This window comes from Manis javanica, chromosome 18 (assembly GCF_040802235.1).
Source record: "Manis javanica isolate MJ-LG chromosome 18, MJ_LKY, whole genome shotgun sequence".
In the NCBI taxonomy this organism is placed as follows: Eukaryota; Metazoa; Chordata; class Mammalia; order Pholidota; family Manidae; genus Manis; species Manis javanica.
The window spans coordinates 12865086-12879565 of record NC_133173.1 but is presented as its reverse complement, the minus strand read 5'-3'; the positions used below and the strand labels follow the sequence as shown (position 1 = coordinate 12879565).

Here is a 14480-nt window from a genome sequence, read left to right as displayed (position 1 = left end):
TTGGGATGGGTGGGTGGGGAGGGTGAGAGGGATAAAATCTCTTTCATAACGTAAGTTGGTCATAGGGATGGAAGTGTGACACGGAGAATATAATCAGTGATTCTGCAACATCTTTCTATGTTAACATAGTAACTACACTAGTTGGGGGTGAGGATTTAATGATGTGGGTAACTGTTGAATCATCGTGTTGGATACTTGAGACCAATATACTACTGTATATCAACTATACTTCAATAAAAAAATGAAAAATAAAAAGAATAAACACACTTGGAACAGGAAGACCTTAGAAATACTATACCTTTTGGTTGTTCTTTACACAAAAACAAAAAACACATGCACACATAATTGTTCTCTCTGATCATAACCCTGTGGAATGAAGTAGCCAACAGTGATCGCAGAGGAGGGCAGAATCACGATGCTAGTACTACAGAGTACTAAGATATCATACTGGAGTATTCCTATTGATACTGACATATCACTAAAACTGTGTTGTATTGGCATCATTGTCCATTTCTGACTGAGAGATTCAAGATCAGAGGCTGAGATCCCCTGTGCTTCCTGCTGGAATCTCCCCGGAAGGGCCTCAGAGGAAGGAAGTTGGAGGTCAAGTAAAATATCCTAGGGGAGAGCATAATAGTAGCCAAAAGAATGGATGGCGCTGGAAGAAGAAAGAGCTGTGGAAGGACATGAGCTAAGTTTCCACCAAAGGGTTAAGACCTACCTAGGGTCCCTCTCTTCCCACTTGCTCGGCCTCTGACCCTGACCTCTCCACCACACTCTCCTAGTTTCCCTAACACTCCTTTTCCTCCTCACTCCCCAGACCTCTGGAGTAGACAGAGACCTAACTAGTCCTCTGCAAAATGCTTTCCATGAATGCACGCTACTAAAGATGCTTAATCTTATTAGTAACCTGGCAAATGGAAATTTACATGAAAAATAGAATACCTTGGCATGAAGAATGATCCTGAATAAGGGAGAATGGGGCAGATTTGTTTTTAAACAATGCACCTTTGTTCTTTTCCAGATTCTTGAGGGAGACTATACCTCTCTGGGGCACCACAGAGATATAAATTCTAACTCAGGATTTTTGATCCTTAAAAACAGCACTGTTGAATGGAGTTGCCAACCTCCGTTAGATGGCTGCATGTGGATAAGGACACGTGTGGTTGTGCAGTGTCACCTGGATTTGGAAGGTCACCTCTGGCTTTGGGGCTGGAATGCCCTTCACTCGCTGGTGACAGAAGCACAGGCATTCGGAGGTGGCAGGCACTGACGGTGCCCTCTAAGCTAATCTCCAAGTGACTCACGAATTCATTGCATTGTCCCTGGGAAAGAGAAAGCCAAGATTTGCTTGAAAAAAATCTTTGGAGAAATTTCCTCTGTTCTCTCCAGTCCATTTATGCTTTCCATCTGTTTTTTTTTTTCTCTCTTTTTACTGAAGTAAAACTCACTGCCTAGTAACTTCTTGACAGAATCTCTATGCTCCAGAGTACACAGACAAAGTTGAAAACCGTGTGCATATGACAGGCTTTTAAAAATGTGAAGGCAATTCTCCTGTTTCCCTCCCTAAGCTTTCTCTTTTTGAGATGAAATAACTGCTTCTGTTTAGTGAATGTGAGCTGTCCAAGGTATATGCTTGATGTGTTACTGGAATTGTTTCCTGAATCCTATAAAAGAGCACAGCCTGGGAAATATTGTTGACACTTTCAGATGAAGAAATGGGGGTTTGGTGAGGCAATGGTTGCAGGTCCCCTAGCTGTGTTAAAGCTGAGACTGGAAGCCCAGATTCCTCACTGTGGAGTTGACGTTCCCTTCACACAGTCTGACTCCCGTGGCTAAGGTCCCTCAGTTCCTTTTACCTTCCCCTTATACATATATCATCTTCGTTCTCACTGACATCTGCAGTGGACACCTTTTGTTCACTCTGCCCTGTTCCAGCTTCCACGGGTCCGCAAGTTCCATCCAGAGGGTGACTTGGGAACTGGCATTTGCTTGTGTGACTCCACGGCCTTCGCCACATTAGATTTAGACAGGGGTAGAAGCCTTCCCAGCCAGAAATAGTCCTCCCCAGGATGTATTTTTTAAGTAGAACTATGAGGGAGTGGTCATCCTTCTCTGATGGGAGCAACTGTAACACATAAAAAGTGGGAATTGTTGTCAGCCAACTTGTGGAGAAATCTTATTTATAGAGAGTGGGAAGAATGGTGAGATGCCAACATTGTCTGTGTTAAAGAGCAGAGGTGTAAGAGAGACAGTGAGAGAGGTGAGAGACAGAGAGACAGAGAAGGCGAAAGCAAAGCAGTGGTATTACCTGTGTCTTTTCCTAGATGTTCCTAAAACAAAGCTGTGTCTCACTGTTGGCATAATTAGCGTGGGGCAATCTCCTTAATGTGGCTATAGGTGGGCCTTTCTCACTGACACACATCACCTGTCTGAGACCAAAGTGGGATATTTTATGTGGCAGACCCTAACATGTGGAATTAGCTAAGTTCAGGGGGATGGGACACAGTAAGAATCTTGTTTCATACTGAGAAGTTAGCTTTGTCTTTATTATGCCACAGTAAGCGGCTCATTCAACTATTGCCTGTAGTGCCTTGGGACTCAGACCATACGCCCACAAAGTCTGTGGCCTTTGGCAACTTGGTGTAAAAATGTGGAGATATTGAGTGTGCCAGCTACTCCTGGCTTTTAGTAAGGTGCTGCAAGATAGTTTGGGCGAATGGCTTATTTGAAAGCTATAGGGCAAAAACAAGATCAGCGTAAATCAAAAAGTCTAATTTTCAAGATTTGAAACACATTATTTTCATTCAAATACAATATGATCTTGTTTCAAAGTTTTTGCTTTCAAAGAAAGGCATGAGAACATAATACACATATAGTCAGTGAAAGGAAAACAAGTAAAGAATGCTGATGTCCTACAGAGGAATTAAGCTATAACCTTTAGGGTTTTATTTTTACTGAACAGAAAGCATTTTCATCCTTACAAGGTAGAAAAGGTAGAAACCATTTGCAATACCATCGAGTAATCACTGCCACTGAGACTTGACAAAAAATCATTTATAGTTCATCAGTTCTCTCCAAATAAATGTCAATCTTCAAGAGGTCACAAAATATCTGACCTCTAAGCAAAAACAGGTGGTCAGACGATCCTCAGGGACACTTGTTAGACAATATTCTAACTTGATAATGAAGACCATTCTATCCCTTGCATATGTTTCCTCTATGTGCAAGTAACAGACTTCTTTTTTTATTATCAAAGCATAATATATGTGTGGAGTGAAGCACTATCTGTGCAGTGTTTGTGGTCTTTGTAGAAGATCAGCAAATTTTTGCCTTACGCTTATGCTAAACACTGCCTTGGGATGGGGAAATTCCAGAAGAACCAGCAGAATCACAGAAAATAAGATTTACTATGACTCATACAAGTAAGTGCCTAGTCACATTAACCCTGTTCCTTAAGGAGGCTCCTGAGGACTCTCATCAGTCTGAATCAGGTCTCCTTTGGGTAGCCTGGAGTGTTTTTGCTCAATTGTACCCCAAAGCAGAGTCTCCAAGTCTGAGTCTAAGAAACTGAAACTAAAGTGCAAAATCCAGATTCAAAGGGAGTGGCTAGGCTATACATATGCTGTTGATTATGGGCAAGCTTAGAAAGATCATCATTTTAAATCCATACACAGATGACAAAAGTTTCCTTAGGAGGACTTTGCTTGATTCATCTTGGTAGTGGCAGCACTCAGATTTACCACGTATCAGAATTAATCAGGGATCATGTTAAAAGGTCAGTGGCTAAGCCCCACACCTAGAAATTTAGTAGGTGTGAGTTAAGGCTCAGTAATAGACATATCTTTAATTTTTAACTTGCATGTATTTAGATGCTGGTGGGCTGGGGATACCCCTTAAAACCATTCCTTAAGTCTGTTCTATAATTACATGTACTTATACCAGTTGTAAATACAGTGCTATGAGACAACACACTTCTGGAGAACAATCCTCTTCTTGGTGTCTGCCTATGAAAGGTATTGGATGAGGAAAGTATCACACGGGCCAAAGCATGGGGAAGCCAGGGTGGCTGAGGAGAGAATTCATTTCACCATAGGGAAAGTGAATCAACTAACAGATTCCCAAAGGCTTTTTTGAACATTTTCTACTTACATTCCTGATTAGAAGGAAATGATATATAATATAACAAAGAACACAATTTGATGTTACTGCTTTTCTCTTTTGCTAAATGAGTTTCACTGAAATTGTTTCTATTTTTCCTTCACCAGTGTGTATGAGATGTTCCGGGTTTAGTGCATTTAAAATTTAGATTATATATTTCAGATGCATATGGGGCTTTGTGTAGATTGACTCAGATTAAATTGTACAAGGGATAGAAATACCTTGAGAGGAAAGAGTGGGTCTGTGAAATAGCCTCTGGATGAATTAGCTATTTTGGATTTAGATCATTCCTGTTTGGAATGGCTAGAGATATACGCATTTGTGTTAGTACATGAGATTAATCAAAATTATCCAACACTTCTAAAGAAGGGGAAATACTCTTGCCTATCATGTTGAAGTCATACTAGAGCAGTCCTAGACCTTATAAAAGTATATATATATGAAAAGAGGGATACATGTCTATTGGGAATCCAATGATTGAACTGCAGCAGAGAATGTTTAACTTAATCTAATTAACTGATTAATTAGTTAATTTATGTTCTTATCTTCTTCAGGTACATTATCTTTTTCCTTCTGGGGGCACCATGTCCCCTAGTTCTAAAGATGTGGTCCTCATTGTAGATACACGGGACAGTGATCTTTCGGCTATTGTAAGTTGATCAGGGGAAGGCACTCAATTAATGCTGCACAAATAAGTCCAAAAAACAATCTTTCCCTAGAAATTTTTAAAAACACAGTTTACAAGGAATCCAACAATCTACCCTAGGGTTGGAAGTCATCAGATGTTAAACCCAGGATCTGTTAGTTTATTGGTATTTGTCTGTGACAGAAAAATATTGTTAGAGAGAAAGATTACTTCCCATTACTCTTTGCAATTGAAATTACTCATTATTGAAAAAAATGACTCCATTAAAAATGCAATTAATGATTTAATTGTAAAGGAAGTTCAATGATAACAATGTCGGGGTTGGGTCCAAGGAATGACGTATGTGCCATGCATCATGACCTACGATTTAAGTGAAAACATGGACAAATCCCTTTGGAGTTCTGTGTCTCAGTGTCCTCATGTATATAATAAGAAAAATCACTTAAAGTTTGTTTTGGTGCTCAAATAATGAAAGAGCTTCATGAATTGGAAAACATCCTATAAATATGATGAATGAAAATAAGAAGTAAATAGAAGGAAGATATTTTTTGGCATGTTCTGTCCCAGAATAATTCTTCGTAACAACAGTTACCATTTACTTGCAACATGTATTTGACAAGTACCATACTGTGCATTTTGTGAGTGATTATTTATTTCATTTAATCTCATTCTCACTCTTGAACTTAGATCTTGTTACCCCAAATGTAAAGATTGGTGTGTTGGTATAATTAGTCCCAAAGATCTTCAGTCAATGCATCAAGGGAAGGTGGTGGAGCCACTGTATCCTGAGCAGGGACTGGAGGCTACTGGCTCATTGTGTGGTCTGGATGCACCCTAGGACTCCTCAGTGTCCTCATCTATAAAGTGGGGAGATAACAGATCAATGTTTCCCAAAGTGATCTCCAGAATACTTTCATTCTTTAGAATGCTAGTGTTTTTTTTTCCACCCAAAGTGTTAAGTTATTAGGTTTTGGGCAACACTGATTTTAAACAACTAAAGCAGGACTTCTCAGAGCCTTTGGTAGGCTGGCCATTGTGAATCTCTAAGAAGCAAGATACAGTGTACATTTATTTATTCACCTGATCTATACTATTGAGCATTGAGCTTATACACTATTCTAGGTGTGGGGGACTTAACAGCAAACAAAAGATCTAAGTCCCTCTGTCAAAGTGTTTGTATTGTAGTTAGGGAACATAGACAATTAAAAATAAAATAAAATAAAACAACCTGAGACTTAGAGAATTTGAATAGTCTGAGCAAAGTCACACCTTCAACTTTTTGCCTAGCATTGATACCAAAAGCATGATCCATAAAAGATCCTGATGAATTGGACTCAGCAAAATTAAAAATTATGATACAGAAGGGATATAACATAGGAACTAATGCCCATTAACTGTCAAAGTCTCTGTGAAAGACCCTGTGAAACGACAAGCTATAGACTGAAAAAATAATATTTTCTAATCACATATCCAACAAAGGACTTATATTCAGATACATAAAGAACTCTCAAAACTCAACTATAAAAAACTCAAACAATCCAGTTAGAAAATGCACAAAAGACATGAACAGATGATTCATTGAAAAGGATTATGCAGATGGCAAAAATGACAAGCAAAAGATGGTGAACATCGTTCGCCATTAGGGAAATGCAAATTCAAACCACAGTGAAACGATACTATATGCTTATCAGAAAGAGTAAAATGAAAAAAAAACACACCAAATGCCAGTGAAAATGTAGAGAAACTGCATCCCTTATACATTGCTGGTGGGAATGTGAAATAGTAACAGTCTTTGGGAAAAAAGGTTTGTCAGTTTCTTAAAAAAGTAAACATGTGACCTCTTTGGACATTTACCCCAGAGAAGTGAAAGCTTATGTCACACAAAACCTGTGTGTTAGAGTTTATAGATTCATAACAGCCAAAACCTGGAAACAGCTCAAATGTTCTCCAACAGTGAACAGTTAAACAAAACTAGCACATCCCAGCCATGGAATAGTATTGAGTGTTAAAGTTGAATAAACCATTGACACCTGCAGCAACTTGCATGAATCACGAGGAAATTACACTGAGTGAAAACAGCCAATCCCAAAAGGTTGTGTACTGCATAATTCTCTTTTTACATCATTATGAAATGAAAAAAAGAGAGAGATGGAGAAGGCATGAATACTTGTGGTTGTGAAGGTCTAGGGAGCAGGGAGAGAGAGGGAGGTGACTTGCTCTAAAAGGCAGCAGAAGAGATCCTTGTGGTAGAGTCATTCTGTATCTTGATTGTGGTCTCCCGTATCTACATGTGAGATAATATTGCATGAAACTAACACACACACACACACACACAAATGAGTGTATGTAAAACTGGTGAGATCTGAATATGCTCAGCTGATTTTATTGATGTCAGTTTGTATCAAGTTCTTGCTTATGATATTTCCCTCTAACATGCAAGATCTTACCAGTGAGGAAAAATGGGTGGAGGGTATATGGGATCTGTCTTCATTATTTCTGTGTAACTGCATCCTCATATTCACTTTTACTAAAATGAAAGTTTAAAGATAAGTGTACACTGTGGAGTACACAGGCTGGGACCCCTGCTTATTTGGTGAGTGACAATGGGCATTTCATCTAACCTTTCATGGTTCTGATTTCCCCACCTGGAAAATAGGAATAGTCTTACTATTTAACTCAGAGAGGTGTTGATTAAGTAGTGGCAGTATATGTAAAGAACTGTGTATAGTGCCTAGCAGAGTCATCAGTCAATAAATGTTATCTATTATTATTAATAATAAAAGAGAGTGGTGAGATTTGAGCACTGATTTATCTAAAACAAAGTTTTCTAATTTTATTGAAAGTTAAAATGATGTACAAGCTGATTATTCTCTTCTCTAATTTCTCCTAAAGGGCCTTTAAACATCATCCATTGCATGCTCAACCTGAAAAGATTCTACTTCAAGTGGTCTGAGATGGGATCTCAGCAACTGGCTTTTTGTTTGTGTTTTAATGCTTCCTAGCATTTCTAGCTTTCCCACCTGGGTGAGCATCTCTGCTGTGCACAGTGGTTACTTTTTGATATTGTCTTTTTGAAAGTTTCAAGTTGAATTATTCCAAAGCTTGGTGACATCTCCGGTTTTGTTTTCCTTGCTGTGGCTAAGGATGTCATTTCTTGGAAGAAATCTCACCTAAATGATTGCAGCCCTCCCAGGATGCATATGGCTTTGACAATGGGGTCATTCCTAATCCATAGCTTATTCCACACTCAGATGGAGGTAGCATTTTCCCAGGAGAATGTCTGCATGCCTCAAGGAAGAAGAAGCCACCAGAGCATCGATAAATATGCTCAGTTCTGCTCATACTGAACAGACATGAATGAAAACATTGAGAAGAAAATTTCTTCCTCTAGTCACCTCACCTATGAAAGACAATTTGGGGCCTTTTTTATGGAGCAAATTATGCTTTTCAATCCATACCATTCAAAGGCAGACAAAAGACAAGGGAACTATTCTAATCAATACTGCTTGGCAGTTTCCAGAAGAGAGATTGAAAAAGAAGAAAACCTCTGCTTTCCAGTTTTTCAATATTCTGTGTGTTTCAACAAAGCAGAGAATATAATACTGTGAATTAAAGACTTTGGAGGGGGGGAGTTGTTTTGCTTTCTTTTTTTTAAAAAATTGCATGAAATTAATATAAGGATAATACAACTTGTTTACTTATTTCAAATAGAATCTCTGCTCCCCACGTGCACACACTCATCGGAAAACACACACTGTGGGGCTTCACAGCAACCTCCACAGTTCCCGTTCCAGAGCCGTTTCATTGTACATGCAGGCCATCTACACTACAGCTAGAGTGAACCTGAACTTGGCCCTCAGACTTGCTGTAACCAGCTGCTGGCCTAGCCCTTAAGAAGTTTCAAAGACTCTGGCTTGGATCTATTGGAATTTAGTGTGAACGAGCATACTGGGCTTTCCTTCTAGAAAGAGGTAATATATAGAGGACCTAGAGATAAGGTACCACCTGTGGGAAGGGCCCAGGTCCTGTCAGCAGTGAGTATCAAGGCACAGGTAGGCACAGGAGGCCCATCTGGAGGCCTTACAGCCCAGCCCAGTGCCTTCTGAGGGGTCCCTGTGAATGGCATGGGGGGCAGAAACAAGCCAACCACAGAAGTATGAGAAATAGGAAGTCATGCTGGGCTGGGCCACTACGTTTTGAGGTCATTTGTTCTGCAACAACAGACAGTTGAAATACAATGCCGCCTTCCCAATTTTAGGAAGAGCTGATGCTAATGGGCTGGGCCTCGTGATGATAAATATTCGAGTCAGTGCTCATGGGTACCAACAGTTCTGTGGATCGTTTTCTTAAGAAACATAGTTCATGATGATTATCAACTTAAACACACAGAAACACACACTGCCACCACCACTACCACCAACAATAATAACAAAAGTAGTATATGGTGACTTGCTTGGAGGGTTATAGCAAGGTTGAGAAGGGGAACGAGTAAATGTACTATTGAATCCAAGAAGATTGAACTCAGAGATGTAATTTAAGGCACGGAACCCAGTATTTAAATGTTGGTTCAAACTCTGTTTTACTATCACAGGCTCCATGGCCTGGCTACTCAAGGACCGTCTCCTGAATACAGATTGCACATCTATTCCTTCGGTACATTCTTTTCTAAGTTACATTGATATATATATTCATCAACAGATCAGTTTGAAAAATGCTGAGCTCCATTAATGACACTCAAGAACTATAACAAAAAAAGGTGCTTTTAAAGAGAAGCAAAGAAGGGAGAGAGGAAATGATTTCATGATACAGATTGGATGTCACAGAACACAAAGCGGGAGAGAAAGCAAAGTTATTTTGGGCTCCGAAATGGTTGGGATGGAACAGTGAAGTTAATACTCATGCTTCTGTTGAAGGACCTCAAACTGAACACTGTGGATTATTCTAGGCCATTAATAACCACAAACTGCTTGGAATAACCATGGCAACCACCAGTAGCTAAGTACAGTACAATCACCCTGATTACCATAGAATTAGCACAAAACAAATGTTTATTCTTTTCCTAAATAGATGTATTATTATGATGATAACAGCTTCCTACTTATACCAGGTTTTCTCTCCATCACTCCGGCCCCAAACAATGGGAAGACACATCCCTGCCTGACACTTGCTTCTGATTTCTTTTCACAAGAACCCCGGAGGGAGCAGGGGGATTGGGTGGTAGCGGAACTTGGATTTCTCTCCCCCTCCCGCCTCAGTCTGACACATCAGAAAACAGCCCACACATCGATTCATTGATCACTGTCTGGGCACCGGGAGGGGGATGCTAACCTTTAAAAATGTGCCTTGAAGCTTCGGTTTTAAATGACCAACCAGAATTGCATGTTAACTGAAATCACGTAATGTTGATTTCTTTGGTACCCGCAGGGCACAGCCCCACATGCTGTTTGCTCCTGGCATATCTAGTCAATGCGGAGAGAGACGCAGCAAAGCCGGGTGGGGGGGGGGGGGCGGTTCTTGCTTCTGGCTGTCCTGGTGGGGTGTGTGCCCGACACACAGCCCAGTGGAAGCTGAAACCTAGGCACAGCGTGTCTGCTTGCAGGCCTTGTGAGCCGCGAGGACAGCTCACACGAGGCTGTCCCCAAAACTCCCCTTTCGCAGTACCCAGCACCATGCTTCCACCGCGATTGAAGCAATTAGCTGCCGTGTGGCTGACGTACCCCGCAGAGGACTGGTGGCTTGTCTGACACATCTGGGCCCTGAAAGTAATTGAAACAGCTGTTTCCGCCCATATGGCAGCAAAAGCTGGTCCTGCCGGCTCTGCTGCCTGGGCTGCACAACCTCGGGCAAATTAGCCGTCATTAATGCCCAGATCTGACCAGCATACGCAGAGCCACTAATCAAGACAGCTGGGTGGGGGGTGCTGAGGAGGAGATTCCCTTTAAGATCTCTAAATGGGATTCCAGGTATTAAAAAAAAAAGAAACACACAAACCCAAATTACAGCCTTCCTCGTTCTGAGCTCTTTCACTCTCCCACCCACAAGGATGGGCTGTCTGTTGGTGCTCTTTGTTAGGAGGTTGCTAAAATAGCAGTGCGACTTTCTGGAAGTATCACACTGCTCCATGCAAGCCTAGCGTCCTGCAGTTATAAATAGCTTGATGCGCAGAGAGCAGAAACGGGGCTGGTGTGCAGGCCTGGCGCTGCGGCTCTGAAGCCGAGAGAGCCACAGTAGTCCAGGTCCTGATCCGAGGAGGTGCGCCTCCCTGACTCAGTGGGGAGGGCACTGGCAACTTCTCCTCCCCTCTGGAAGCTGCTGCGCTGGCTTTGGAAGGAGCAGTTTTCCCTATCTGGACCTCAAAGGGATGGGTCTTCCTTGATGCAGACTGTTTGGATGAGGAATTAGTTGTTGCAAATGGGCCTTGGTGACAGGTGAGAGGTCACGTGCCACCTGGCAGGTACAGGGAGCACTCTTATCCTTGCAGCAGAGGTTGATGACATGACAGAGACTGCAGCTTCAAAGGACTATTTATTGTAAATGCGGGGAAGGGGAAAATCCAGGGGCAAAATGCCTTTGAAACCGAAATCAGATGAAGGGAGAAATAAAATTTAAAACGTGTTTATTGCTTACTAGGAGTCGTCCCATGTCTATCTTTCTCTCTTGCTGAGGAAGAAGCTAGAGAATACTCCCCCCACCCCCCACGACCTCTCAGGTCCAGATAAGCCCTCTGTAGCCCAGGAATTACCCATTGATATGGAGATGAACTACCTCTCTCCACCCCTTGGAAACGCCTGTTGATATAGAGATGCACTAAACCAGGCAAGAGATTCTGGAAATACTACAATTTTACCCACAACTATGTTGACTCAACTTCCATGTTGTGGGAGGGGGCAGGCGGCTGTCTCATGCACACTCTACAACTGATGTAATTATTCAGGTGACTTGTCGTCATGCCTGACAACACCCCGTGCATTAAAATAGGTGGTGCGAAGGGAATCTGGGGCTGAAGGTGGTAAGCAGATGTGTAATTCCAGAGGTGTGAGAGCAATACGGGTGTATATTCAGGGTGTGTCACTAAGCTCTGAGGCCAGAGAGAGTTCAGATGCGGGGATTTCAATTCTTTGAGAAATGGAAATTTGTATAATGAATTATATTTAAATAAGAAAATAGAGCTGCTGGTAGATTCATGCTCGCTTGTCTGGCTTTTGATTTCATCTTCATTCCCCCGGGGAAACACCTTCTCTCTTACAGGAAGTCTGTACAGATTGCCTATTCGCCTTTCTGGCGTCAGTATGAATTGATGTTAACTCGCTTCAGTGCAGAATGTTATATTTTTCTCCCCATGGTTACTCACCTATGCTAAACTGTCCTATGTGATAACTAGCATAAAATAGGTCATAAGTGACCCCTGCAGTGTGAGACAGTTATATAGTTCATTGCTGAAATGACCTAAACAAGTTGACAGAATTCTTTCTTTTTCACCCATCCTGCGGTCATTGCGATGACCACTGTTTTCTTTGGACCTCTTGTTTAGAGATTGAAGGGCACAGTAAAATTACCCTTTGTAAATATAGCAAAAGAGCAATTTGTCAGAATAGCTACTTCAAAAAACAAGTGACACCTGAAGTGAACATAACAACAGAAAAATATTTTCAAATGTATCTTGAAACTTTCCCATTGCAGTTTCTCTTGCTGTGTGAGGTTAATTTTTCTCTTAATGCAGAGGTCAATGTTGCAAACAATAGACGTCCTCTTTCTTAGCTTTTCCTCCTCGGATATTGCTTTAAGTGGATTCATGAGCACAGTGGGTGTGGTTTCCCCAGCAGTGCATTTTCTGTGTTCTTGTGCTCCCTTCAAATCGATTCCATTTGGGCTGAATTACCTTATTGGATGGTTAGTGACTTGTGCCATTTAAAAATAATGCCTATTGAAAAATAACCATTGCTAATGCTTATTAACGTATTCAGCTGACAAACCTTTATTAAGCACCCACTGTGTTCCAGGCACTGTTGTGCAGCTGTGGGCTTGTCATTGTGAACAAAGACTTGTCCTCATGGAGCCTGCAATCTGGCGAGAGAGATGAACAAGAAATGAATTAAGTAAACTCTACATGGTGTGCCCAGTGATGGTGAGTGTCAGCAAGGAACAGGAAAGGTAGTTCTTGTTTAGTAATCAGTAATGCACCATTGCAATAGGGAACAGGGTCCAGCGGCAACCAAATTCAATTCTGATTTGTACAGAGGTACCCTGGGCATTTGAAAGAGAGAAAGAGGGAGCAGGGAAGAGGGTGAGTAGGAGCTCAGTAGAGTCAGGGGAGTGAAAAGCTACACAAAGAGGGAAGGGTGAGTTGGTCCATATGAAACCCACTGGGCTCTGTCAACTGGAGCTTTTCAGAGTTAGGTTCCTACGCCGGCACAGGCTGTGATAAAGGCCCTGACCCTTAGGTGCTGGCTGGAGCAAATGGTAAATTCTTCTGGCAGCCTTGAAGTTTCTCAGGGAGGCAGTTTAAGGGCGCCTGCGTCATCCTGGAGATGGGGCCTTGAGCTGTTAGACTCTGTGTTCATATATTCAAATCTTCACAGGCCCAAGTTGAGGACTTATGGAGAAAGGACACTGGGGAGCTTGGCTAGAGTTTGGTCAAGGAGAGAATCTTTGTCTGGGCGAGAGCTGTAGGATCTGAAACCAGCAGGAACGGGGTGGTGATGAAGAGGGCATGATCTGAGACTTTGTAGAGATGGAAACCACTAGAGAGTTTTGAGCAGCGGGGTGATGTATTCTAATATTTTAAAGGAATGTGTGGCTACTCTGATTATTGTCCAAAGGGAGAAGGAAAGAAGCGGGAGACCAGTTTGGAGGTCATTGTGATAATCCAAGTGGGGACATGTGGCTTGGGCAAGTGGTCACAGTGCAGGGGATGAGGGAGAGTTGAATCTGTGCACTTTGAGGGTAGAGGCAAAAGACTGGCTGAGGAATCTGAATCAAGAGTCATTTCAAGATTTTTTTGGCCAAGTCTGCAAAATCCTTGCTCTATACCACACTCTACATTAAGCACTTTGCATGCATTGTCTCACTCACTGAAGCATCGAACAGCGGTATGAGTTAGGTATAAAGATCGTCACCATTCTACAGAGGTGAAGCGACCTGCCAGTGGTCAGATACAGGGTAGGAATTGGGGCTGTGTGACTTTGGTGCCCTAGAACTTCATCACTGTTTCCCTTTGAAGGTCCAAGGAGAGTGTATACAACTGAGAGCTAATTCTCAGTGTGGCTTGACTTTTTCCATCATCACTTGCCTTCAGCCGTGTCCTTGTTTGAGCGCCAGCTTCCTGATTGGTGAGAACAGGGATGCAACTGTTCTGATGGAACCTGCACACTTCTTATTCCAATGGTTCCTGTAGTTAAGAAAAACAGAGCAGAACTTGCCTCAGTGGTTCTCTATTCCTTCATAAAAGTGGAATCCCAAACCCCCTGTGAGTTCTTGACTTTTCTTTATTTTCCCCATTGAGTATACCATTCTCTCCCATTTCTTTAAATTTTCTTTGTCATGGGATAAATGTTGACCTCACCATGATAGAATGACTTCATCATGAGATAAATGTTTCCAAACATTATCTAGGTAGGCATGCTAGGACTCAACTCTCTGAGATTCATTTTCTAGTGTGACAGTATGTCACACT

General features: G+C 41.8%; 1 long non-coding RNA gene across 2 annotated transcripts in view; it reads right to left on the bottom strand.

The window, feature by feature from the left end:
- Window positions 1–12765: 12765 nt before the first annotated feature.
- LOC140847301 (uncharacterized) overlaps window positions 12766–14480 on the bottom strand; it is a 32694-nt gene continuing 30979 nt past the window's right edge. For both annotated transcript variants that reach the window (XR_012127215.1, XR_012127214.1), the window contains exons 4-5: window positions 14097–14195; window positions 12766–12871 (exon numbers count right to left, since the gene is read on the bottom strand). This is a non-coding gene — a long non-coding RNA (uncharacterized lncRNA). The remainder of the gene's footprint in view (window positions 12872–14096; window positions 14196–14480) is intronic.